This window comes from Vigna unguiculata, chromosome 4, assembly GCF_037176805.1.
Source record: "Vigna unguiculata cultivar grain cowpea cultivar isolate G323 ecotype 2 chromosome 4, ASM3717680v1, whole genome shotgun sequence".
Classification (NCBI taxonomy): domain Eukaryota; kingdom Viridiplantae; phylum Streptophyta; class Magnoliopsida; order Fabales; family Fabaceae; genus Vigna; species Vigna unguiculata.
Window position 1 is genome coordinate 40,830,283 of NC_140795.1, and position 12,676 is coordinate 40,842,958.

Genomic DNA, 12,676 nt, shown 5'->3' on the forward strand with positions numbered 1-12,676 from the left:
GCTTTAAATATTAACTGTTGTGAATGTGAGCGGTGAAAATTAATAGATGCCAACCGCCACCACTCTACTCTCCCCAATTCCTTATATAACCAATCATTCGTGCTTCTGCCTTTCACACTTTCACAACTTAGAATAAGCTGATAACATTTGAGGATCTCTGTTTTTTGCTGTGTTCATTTCATGGAACGATTTTATGCACTTCTCTTGCTTCTCATGCATGCTGCAGCACCTATTCTGGGATTCCACAATAGCTCAGAAATAAAGTGCACTGAGAGGGAGAGACAGACACTCCTCAACTTCAAACATGGCCTCATAGATGACTACCACATGCTGTCTACAGTTGCAAATCCCTTCTCAATTTGCAAATAATCTTGATGGGAAAATCCCTTCTCAATTTGCAAATCTGTCACAGTTGAGGTACCTTGATCTTAGCGGAAATTCCTTTTCTGGAGCACTCCCATTCCAGGTTGGGAATCTTCCTTTCTTGCACGCTCTTAGACTTGGTGGAGATTTTGATGTCAAACCTAAGGATGGAAAGTGGTTGTCTAATCTCAGTTTCCTAACACATCTAGCCTTCAATGGTTTACATAACCCTGATTGGTTGCAAATGATTCATAGTCCAAAGCTAAAAGAGTTGATCCTAAGAAAGAGAGAAGGAAATGGCTTCTGTTATTCATTGAATGAAAAAGTGTGTCTTTACAATATCAGAGCTTGGCCTTATATAACACAAGCATACAGTTGGGGAAGGTAACAGAAAACTAAAACAGAATAACAGAACGAAAAACAGAAGGGGGAAAACAACAGAGAAGATATATGAAATATATCTCTATCAGATACCCATATCCAATCCCTATTTTATTCACCTTCCAACTTTTCCAATTCTCTTACCATCCTTCATCTTTCTTCTAATATGCTCACATCCTCAACATTTCAATTATTCTCTAACTTTAGCCTTATTCTTCAAGAGCTTTGTCTTTCTGATAATAACATTACTTTGTCATCTCCTGTCTACTCAAGCTTTCGTTCTCTTGTGATCCTTGACCTTTCTGATAATAATGTGACGTCATTGGTCTTTCAAGGTAGCTTCAACTTCAGTTCAAAATTTCAAATTTTGGTGATAATTTGAAGTGAATATATCGCTTACACCTAACGAGTTCTATGAGAATCTGTGCCAATTTTCTAAATATACAGTGAAAAATATTGCTGAAAACTTGTTATTATTACTATTTTTTGTAATAAAGCTAGTATGTAAACTTGTTGAAGTCAAAATATATAGTTGTATTTCTAAAAATAGTTGTATTTATGGGTTCGAAAACTGAATCTTATACGCATCAATCGGGAATTGAAACATTTACATAACTTTTGAGAAGTCTTTGCAAAAGTTTTCAAGAGTCTATGCAGAAATTTTGTATATAAAATAATTCGGGAAATTGCAATAGATAGATTTTTAAAAGTCTTTGCAGAAATTTTGTATAAAGATAAATTAAACTTTCATATTCCATGCTTAGTGAAATCTTTCGGAAAGACCATCAATGTCATGATAATAGAGAGAAGATGTGACGGGGTGTTGAAAATTTCGAATCATTAAGCGAGTTTATAATATATAAATGGATGTAAATATTATTTTACTTGTCGAATTTGTATAATTGAATTAAATTTAAAATTTACTTGTTAATATAATATTAAAATCATGTGTTGGAATTTAATATTAGCGAGATTTGTCATGTTATTATTTCATCTATTATTAGATTCTTTTTTGACCATCCATTAATATGACTAAATCCTGTGTTTTATATTTTAAGGAATTACAATTTTTACATTCTTTAATGATTAGTAAAGTTTTTTCCAGCACAATTGTAATACAATTTTGTAAATAATTTTAGATAGGGCCAGTATGCTAAACACGGGTGTGGTCGAACAGACCCCAAACATGAAAATGGGTTGCAGCGTGGAACTCCTCTCGCAAAAGAACATGATGACGAATTAATCCGTTAGTTATCACAGAAAATGGTACAAACAATACACAATAACACACTTCATAAACACATAATATTAAAGAAACTCTAATCCAAAAAACCAAAAAAGGCAAATCAAGGGACAACATGGAAAAATCAGACAACCAAAAACCAATGGCGAAACATACGATATGAAAAATCAGTAAAACTCCAGAACAATCAAGACAATTACAAAACAAAATCATCTAAATCAGGACAAGGGATAAATAAATAAACATATGCGTGTGATCGTCACTGTTTAAACAAATTTTATTTACTATTATATAATAGTTTAACGTGATTGTTATAAGTTTTGTTATCATGATTCAATATATATTGTAGTTCAAAAAACAAAAAATTTATTTTAAATTTTAATTATTAGTTTAATTTTTGTTTTTTTGTGTAATTTTATCTAAGTGGTATATTATAAATTTTATTAGTGTGTAAAAAGAAAAAAATGAAAGTAAAGAGACATATAAAATACTTTTTAATTTGAATATATATTTTCCTTATAATATATACATGTGTGACATTTTACGATGATATATACGTTTTCATTTGAGGAATATATTCGTCTCACATAGAACATATTTATTTTAAAATATGTTTATCGATTATTGATGTTTTTATTATCTTAGTTTTGGAGTACATCATGATAAATATAATTAGATTTAGTAAATTTTGAACTAGCCCACTCATTCTCTTGTGTTTTTATGGAAGCATATAGTACTAGTTAATACAACTCACTAGAGCCAATCCTGAAATTTTAAGTATATATACCTCTTTAGTTTTGTTCGGATGCTACAAATCGCATCAAATTTGGAAACTAAAACAATTGCACAGACTTTTTATTTTAAAATCAAGTCTTCATAAAAGTTTATTAAAATTAAATCATGGAGAATTTTCACAATATGTTGTCCTCTTTTTGATTCAAATATACAACTCGGAATAAAGAAAAGACATGAAGAACCATAAAATAATTTAAAATTTGATTTTGAAAAAAAAATGTAAGAAAACGAAATTTAAATTGTAGAGAATACCGCAACCATATACCAAAAGAAATAACCTCTTACTAGTTAACATTATTTTTTTTTAGTAGAAGCATTAAAATTAGTTTCTCCCATAAATTAAAATTAATCTATTTCGAGAAGTAATTCATGTGTTAATTTCATAGAATATATATATAATTTTTTTATTTTGTATACACATTAATTTTTACTTATAAAAAATCAAATTCATGTTTTTAAAAGCACGTATACAAGTTTGTTTCAAATATACCCTACGCAAATATCCAGAAATATGATAAATTTTCTGTTTCTGTTAATGAGAAGGGTGGAGAGAGCAAAACAAAAACACTATAAAAAAATCATTAAATATTAATTAATTTTAAAAATAAAAGTTAATTAGTTTTAATATAATTTATGAATTAAAAATTAGTAATATTTAAAATAGTTTCTATTATAAATAAACATTACAATTAATTTGTAAATTAGAGTCTAAATTAATTTATAATATTAATTACCAAAATTTTAATTACTAAAAAACTAATTTTTAAATTAATCTTTAATTTAAAATTAGAAGAATGCTTGAACATTTATAAAACGTTAGAAAAAGAATCCAGCTAATAAAAAGTATCAAGTATTGGAATAACAAAACATACAAAAAAGAAATAAAAATATATAACGTAATGTATAGGTTCTTCTTGGAGTATAATGAACGGCTCTGTGTCGATTAGCCAGACAGACTATGAGGCATATAAATTTTATCAGTGTTGTCATGAATAATAGTTCACAACAACTGTTTACTATTTTATATCAGCAACTACATAATGCCTAATCATTATCTGAAACTGTTTTATGTACTTCTCCCGCTCTTGCTGCGTGGTGCAGCAGGATCCATGATCGGATTCAACAGTAGTGCAGAAATAAAGTGCATTGACAGGGAAAGACAAGCACTTCTGAACTTCAAATATAGCCTCGTGGATTTCTATGGCGTGCTGTCTTCATGGAGAGATGACGACAACAGTCAAGATTGTTGCAAATGGGAAGGCATTCAATGCGACCAACAAACAGGTCATGTAACCATCCTTCGTCTCCCTGGTCACGATGCACACTATTTGAGTGGTACACTCAATATCACTTCATTGTTTGTCTTGCAAAATATTCAACATTTAGATCTCAGCTACAATCTTTTTTTAGGGAATTTCATCCCACAACTCATGGGCTCTCTTACCAACTTAAGATATCTCAATCTCTCATATTCTTATTTTTGTGGCAGCATTCCCACCCAACTTGGAAACCTCACAAATTTACTGTCTCTAGATCTAAGAGGCAACCATATTCTATGGCAAAAAATACCTTATCAACTTGGAAGTCTTGCACAGTTAAGGTATCTGGATCTCAGTTACAATAATCTGGATGGGGAGCTCCCTCGTCAACTTGGAAATCTGTCACAGTTGAGGTATCTTGATCTCAGTGCAAATTCATTTTATGGAGCACTCCCATTCCAGGTTGGAAATCTTCCTTTCTTGCACACTCTTCGACTTCCTGGCAGTTTGTATATCGAACCTAAGGATGCAGAATGGTTGTCTAATCTCCATTGCCTAACAAATCTAGCCTTGTATTCTTTATATAATCTTCACTGGTTGCCAACCATTGTTTTTTCAAACTTAAAAGAGTTGGGACTAGTTGGTTGTTCTCTTTCTGATACCGATATTCACTCTCTGTTTTATTCACGTTCCAACTTTTCCAATTCCCTTACCATCCTTGATCTTTCTTCTAATATGCTCACATCCTCAACATATCAATTATTGTCAAACTTTAGCCTTAATCTTCAAGCGCTTTATATTTCTCATAATAACATCCATTCGCCTCCTCTCTACTCAAATTTTCCTTCTCTAATTACCCTTGACCTTTCTTACAATAATATGACATCATTTGAAGGTACTTCCATCTTCACTTCAAAACTTCAAAATCTTTATTTGAGAAATTGTAGTCTTAGAGATGATAATTTTGTCATATCAGCTATTACAACTGCGAACTCTTCATCTTCCCTTGCCTCGCTTGATCTCTCCTCAAATATGTTGAAATCATCATCCATATTTGACTGGCTCTTCAACTCCACTACCAATCTTCGTACACTTCAACTTTATGATAACATGTTGGAAGGCCCCATTCCTGATGGATTTGGGAAAGTAATGAACTCTCTTGAAGTTCTTTACCTCTCTCATAACAAACTGCAAGGTGAGATTCCATCTTTCTTTGGGAACATGTGCACATTGCAGAGTTTAGATCTCTCAAGCAACAAGCTGAGTGGGAATATTTCTATCTTTTTTCAGAATTCATCATGGTGCAACAGACACGTGTTTCAGTATTTGGGTTTATCCCTTAACAACATTACAGGAACATTACCTAAAAGCATTGGATTGTTATCTGAGTTGCTGATGTTGTTCTTGGATGGAAATCATTTGGAGGGTGATTCACTGAATCCCATCTTTCCAACTTTTCCAAATTACAGAAATTATTAAAGTGTAATGCAAATTCTAGAAGAATCTAGAAAATCATAAGATAAAAATATTGAAATGTAATGAAAGTTCTAGAACAAAGTAGAAAAGCCTAAGATATGAAGAAAAATATCAAGAACATTCTACATAGGCAAAAATCTAGAACATTCCACACAAGTTGTGGCTAGCACTTTCTAGAATACTCTATAGGTCTATAAATACCCATGTACTCAATCATTTGATGAATGCCAAGAACTAAGATCACATCTAACACACCACTCTCACTACTACAACTACATACTCCTTCCAACTACAACTTTCACACTCTACTATCTACACATTTTCTCTATCCCTTCAAATATCCCTTTCACAACCTTTGAAATACTAACAAGATTCTAGAAATTTCTCTGGAAGCAAGAAAGATAAATATCCTCCATGTGGCATTTGCAATAAGTCAAGTCATGCAGAAAAGGACTGTTGGCATCGTGGGAAGCCAATATGTCATTATTGCAAGAAGCCTGGTCACGTGGAGAAGTATTGTCGTAATAAAAATAAGCACCAAGCAAACTTTGCTGAAGAACATAATCAGGAGCAACGTTTATTCTATGCTAATCAAGAATCTCATAGTGGAGAAGGAAATTGGTACTTGGACAGTGGATGCAGCAATCACATGGCCAAAGATCAAAGCATCTTCAAAGACATTGATAAATCTGTCAATGTCAAAGTTCGACTTGGAAATGGCGCCACAGTGGAGTCTCAAGGCAAAGGAACTGTCATGGTGGAGACAAAGAAAGGTACGAAATTCATCAAGGATGTTTTATTAGTTCCCAATCTTAAAGAAAATCTTTTAAGTATTGGCCAAATGATGGAGAATGGGTATTCTCTTCACTTTGAGAAAGATACATGCAAAATTTATGACAATAGAAGGATAGAAATTGGTGAAGTAAAAATGGAGAAGAGAAATAAAAGCTTTCCCATAAGCTTCAAACCTGGAACTAATATTGCCATGAAGGCGGAAGTTGAAGACTTCATGGCTTTGGCATAGGAGATTTGGCCACTTCAACACACATGCCTTAAAGCTTCTATATCAGAAAAACATGATGAGGGATCTTCCTTACTTGAAGGAGAATAATGAATCATGCGAAGGATGTCTTCTCGGCAAGCAACACCGATTACCATTCTCAACAGACAAAGCATGGAGAGCAAAAGACTTACTAGAATTAATCCACACCGATGTTTGTGGACCAATGAGGACGCCTTCAGATCACAACAACAGGTACTTCATCCTTTTCATTGATGACTTTTCTAGAATGACATGGGTCTATTTCTTAAAGGCAAAGTCAGAAGTCTTTGGAATATTCAAGAAATTTAAGGCTCTTGTCGAGAAACAAAGTGGAAAACAGATAAAAGTACTTAGAAGTGATCGTGGAAAGGAGTACACATCTCGTGAGTTTGACAAATTCTGTGAAGATGAAGGCATAGAACGACAACTTACAGTCGCATATACCCCACAACAAAATGGTGTTTCGGAGAGAAAGAATCGCACAGTCATGGAGATGGCGAGATCAATGCTGAAGGAGAAAGGACTACCAAATACATTCTGGGCAGAAGCAGTCTACACTGCGGTCTACCTACTCAATAGATGTCCTACTAAAGCAGTTCAAGACAAAACTCCAATTGAAGCCTGGAGCGGTAAGAAACCATCAGCTAAACATCTAAGAGTATTTGGATCTGTTTGCTATATTCATGTTCCAGACCAAACGAGACACAAACTAGAAGACAAGACCGTACGAGGCATCTTCTTGGGATATAGTACACAATCCAAAGGCTATAGAGTCTATAATCTTCAAACAAAGAAGCTAACTATCAGTAGAGACATTGAAGTAGATGAAAGCGCTACTTGGAACTGGGAAGAGGAACAAATTGAAAGGAAGACAATATACATGCCCAACAATCAACCAAGTACAAGCCAAGAAGATAATGATCAAGATACCATTATAACTCCAGAATCTCCTGCAACTCCAACATCAATTCAAGATCAAGAAGAATCATCACCTGAATCTACTCCGAGACGAATTAGATCTCTAACAGACATCTATGAATCTTGCAACTTGGCCATACTAGAGCCTGGAACCTTTGAAGAGGCCGTTAAACAAGAAGAATGGGTCAAGGCAATGAAAGAAGAGATAAAGACAATAGAGAAAAACAACACTTGGGAGCTAGCAGATTGTCCAAAAGATAAAGATATCATCGGAGTTAAGTGGGTCTTCAAGACAAAGTTAAACCCCGATGGTACCATACACAAACACAAGGCAAGGTTGGTAGCTAAGGGTTATTCACAACAACCTGGAGTAGATTACAATGAGACATTTGCTCCAGTTGCTCGACTAGACACAATAAGAACTCTAATAGCCCTTGCAGCACAAAAAGGATGGAGCATCTACCAATTAGACGTCAAGTCTGCATTCCTCAATGGTGTTCTTAAAGAAGAGATCTATATAGAGCAACCACCAGGATTTGTGGTTAAAGGCCAAGAAGCCAAAGTGTTGAGATTGAAGAAAGCTTTATATGGCCTGAAACAAGCTCCTCGTGCATGGTACAGCAGAATCGATCAATATTTCACAATCAAGGATTCAGGAGGAGCAAGAGTGAGCCTACACTATACATCAAGACACAAGGTCAGGATACTCTTTTACTCTCTCTATATGTAGATGATCTTATTTATACTGGAACCAACAAAAAGATGTTGATGGAGTTTAAAGAAGATATGATGAAGACCTTTGAGATGACTGATCTTGGCTTGATGAGTTATTTCCTCGGCATAGAGGTAAGTCAAAGAGATGATGGAATATTCATCTCACAAAAGAAATACACAGAAAATTTGCTGAAGAAATTTAAGATGTACGGGTGCAAACCTGTAAGCACACCACTAGTGACAAATGAAAAACTACAAAAGGTGGATGGAGCACCAGAAGCCGATGCATCTCGATACAGGAGTCTAGTTGGAAGTCTACTTTATCTGACGGCTACACGACCAGATATCATGTTCGCTACAAGTCTCTTATCAAGATTAATGCAAAACCCAAGCCAAATACATCTTGGCGTAGGCAAAAGAATTTTAAGATATCTACAAGGAACCAAAGAGTATGGTATATGGTACAAATCCACAGGCAATCCAACATTGTTTGGTTATACTGATAGTGATTGGGCAGGGTCAGTGGACGACATGAAGAGCACCTCAGGCTATGCTTTCTCACTTGGATCGGGGATATTCTCTTGGGCGTCAAAGAAGCAAGCCACGGTTGCACAATCAACCGCTGAAGCAGAATATGTGGCAGCCGCTGAAGCAACAAGTCAGGCTATATGGCTTCGAAGAATACTCAAAGATATGGGAGAAAAACAAAGTGGCCCTACTACAATTAATTGTGACAATAAATCAACCATTGCAATGACAAAGAATCTTGTGCATCACAGCAGAACAAAACATATAGCAATTAAATACCACTTCATCAGAGAAGCGGAAACAAATATGAAGATACGACTTGAGTACTGCCCGACAGAAGATCAAATTGCAGATATCTTCACAAAGGCCTTACCAAGACCAAGATTTGAACTACTACGCATTATGCTTGGAGTTACTGAATTTGCATCAAGGAGGAGTATTAAAGTGTAATGCAAATTCTAGAAGAATCTAGAAAATCATAAGATAAAAATATTGAAATGTAATGAAAGTTCTAGAACAAAGTAGAAAAGCCTAAGATATGAAGAAAAATATCAAGAACATTCTACATAGGCAAAAATCTAGAACATTCCACACAAGTTGTGGCTAGCACTTTCTAGAATACTCTATAGGTCTATAAATACCCATGTACTCAATCATTTGATGAATGCCAAGAACTAAGATCACATCTAACACACCACTCTCACTACTACAATTACATACTCCTTCCAACTACAACTTTCACACTCTACTATCTACACATTTTCTCTATCCCTTCAAATATCCCTTTCACAACCTTTGAAATACTAACAGAAATTATCCTTGTCAAATAACTCTCGGTCTCTAAAATTAGACCCTGATTGGGTTCCTCCTTTCCAATTATTTTACTTGGGACTAAGATCTTGCAAGTTGGGCCCCACTTTTCCCAGTTGGCTGCAGACTCAACGCTCCTTAACTTACCTGAATATTTCTGATACCAGGCTTAACGGTTCAGTACCAGAATGGTTTTGGAACAACCTACAAAATATAGAAATTTTGGATATGTCACACAACAATCTAACAGGTCCAATTTTCAATTTGCAATCAAAGCTTCTTTTCGGTCCCCTTATATTTCTGAATTCAAATCAATTTGAGCGTATAGTTCCCTCATTTTTGCTACAAGCTTCATTCCTTCTGCTCAATGAAAATAAATTTTCCTATTTGCCTTCATTTTGTGAGCAACGCAGAGCTACATTCGTGATGATTCTAGATTTATCAAACAATGCAATAGAGGGGCAACTTCCAGATTGTTGGAATTCTGTACACAATTTACGGATTCTAGATTTAAGCCACAATGAACTATCAGGGAAGATTCCCGAGTCCATGGGCTCCCTTGTGCACTTGAATGCATTGGTTTTACGAAACAACAATTTGATGGGTGAATTTCCTTCTACGTTGAAGAATTGCAGCTATTTAGTTGTGCTGGATGTGAGAGGAAATATATTATCCGGCTCAATACCATCATGGATTGGAGAAAGTATGAACCAACTAGTCATCTTGAATATGCAACAGAATAACTTCTCCGGAAGCATTCCTAATGATCTTTGTAATTTGAAGCACTTGCAGTTGTTGGATGTTTCGTGGAATATGTTATCAAAAGGAATTCCAACATGCTTAAAGAATTTGACTGCCATCTTCAATGGAAATACTATTTTATATTATGTAGTTAGTGCCCAAGGATACATGTTCTTTGGTATGGATGCTTATATGTCAAACATTAGATGGATGTGGAAAGGTGTGGAACATGAGTTCAAAATTCGACATCTGTCTCTCAAAAGCATTGATCTTTCTAGTAATAATTTAACGGGTGAAATACCAAAAGAGATTGGGTATTTGGTTGGGCTAGTTTCTTTGAATTTATCCAGAAATAATCTGAGTGGAAAAATTCCTTCAGAGATGGGAAATTTAAGTTTCCTAGAGTCCCTTGACTTATCAAGAAATCACATCAGTGGTGAAATTCCTTTCTCACTTTCTGAAATCGATTTTCTTGGCATATTAGATTTGTCACACAACTCTCTCTCTGGAAGAATCCCATCAGGAAGACACTTTGAAACCTTTGATGTCTCAAGTTTTGAAGGGAATGTTGGCCTTTGTGGTGAACCACTTAACAAAACTTGTCCTGGAGATGGAAATCAGACAACAATAAAGCCTCATGAACATGGAACATTCAATGATAATGAAAATAGTGTTTTCTATGAGGCATTTTACATGAGCATGGGGATAGGATACTTCATTGGATTTTGGGGCTTATTGGAGCCAATACTACTTTGGCGTCCTTGGAGAAATTATTACATCAGATTTGTGAACAGACTCATAAACTATATATATGCGTGGTTTTGGTGAATGTGACAAAGTGTTCCTCTCGTAGCTCAAAGGCAGAAGGTATGTTATAGCTCCCTTATGAGATTCCATATTTTTACTATTAACGAGTGAATTAAGTTTTTTAAAAGTTATTTCTCCTAGAAACTTGGTAAAGCGAGATATAATACTCAAATCACAGTACTTCTTCTGCTTATACTTATTTTTTATGCAGCCATATGTACTTTATGAGCGATCTTTTGTAACATTTTAGTTCATATTTGTTCGTTTCAGGATCTGAGAATCTCTTTCTATGGTCCACAATTCTCTTACACTGCAGTTACTAACTATAATTTTTCGAAACAGTTTTCGTTTCTCTCTTGAATGCAGAAAATTTTTATTTATTTATTACTACCATTAGAAAACATGGTTAACGGATAACCTTAGTCTTCAAGCATACAATCACATAACGAAATTAACCCTAAACTATGAAAGAGTTAGATGGAAATACGTAGAAGGATTAGTCCTTAATTTCTCGTTAAAGGATTTCTGAGTAACAAAAATGAAAGAATTCATGTGATTCTGAGAGCTGAGAAGGTTATTCCAAAATCCCGCAAAACTCGTACATATATTTAAATATATTATGTCTTTATCTTATAATGCACCGAATTAATTTTTGTTTAAAAAAAGAATGCAGGTGTTGCAGATGCTCTACACGCTTCTTGATCAGAGAGGAAATCAAAGTCGGGCTGCACAAGGGCAAGATATTTATTTAGTTTTGTCCTTTACAGTATTTTGTGTGTAAGGAATAAATTGAAAAATCTTGTTTCGAGAAACTTGTTACGATTTGGTTGTATTTTATGGTATAATCGATATCAATATAATAATATATATGAAGATTTTTTTTTTCATATTTTTATATATCAATTTTACTTTTTAAAATATAATTATTTATTAAATTTTTAAAAATTGATCATTATTTTATATACTTTTTTTAAAAAATGATCTATTTTTACTTTTTTTTTCTTTTTCTTTATTTATTAATAGATATTCTTTCATTTTTTTTATATATTTCATTTTATTTTTAAACAAATATAATTTTATTTTATATATTAATTTAAAAACGTTACATTATCATCATCTACTAATATAATATCACGCATATTTAAAAAATGTGTACAAACCGACGCAACAACACCTGTACGTATACTAGTGTACGTATACTAGTATACTGTAATGTTGTTTCCTATTCAATTACTACTTATATGTGTGGTATCCCATAGACAATAATTGTATGACTCTCATTTTTTTTAATTTTTTATTTTTTAATATAATTTAACATGGGTCATTAATTAATGAACTATTGTTTTTTTTTAGAATTAATGATCCACACTAAGTCCATCAAAAAATAAAAAATGAGAATAAAGAAATAAGAGTTAAAATATAATTTTCCTATTCGAGAATTTATCTTCCACGTAGTTTCCTGTTATTTCTTATTTGTAACTCCGACGTAAATTTGTGATGTAAAGAAGAATACAAGAAGATAACTAGCATCCCCACGCTTTGCGTTAGAACACTGATCATATACATTTCTCCGTTAAAATTTCGACGCATATCATTCAA

General features: G+C 33.7%; 1 protein-coding gene and 1 pseudogene across 2 annotated transcripts in view; both read left to right on the forward strand.

Annotated features, from left to right (window-relative positions):
* Positions 1 to 12,676, forward strand: part of LOC114180280 (receptor-like protein EIX2) — a 54,977-nt gene that overhangs the window by 4,431 nt on the left and 37,870 nt on the right. The window lies entirely within an intron of this gene.
* LOC114181724 (receptor-like protein EIX1) lies at positions 3,823 to 11,898 on the forward strand (annotated as a pseudogene). The gene is made up of 3 exons (XR_014994604.1): positions 3,823 to 5,506; positions 9,526 to 11,137; positions 11,744 to 11,898. The product of XR_014994604.1 is annotated as a receptor-like protein EIX1 (transcript).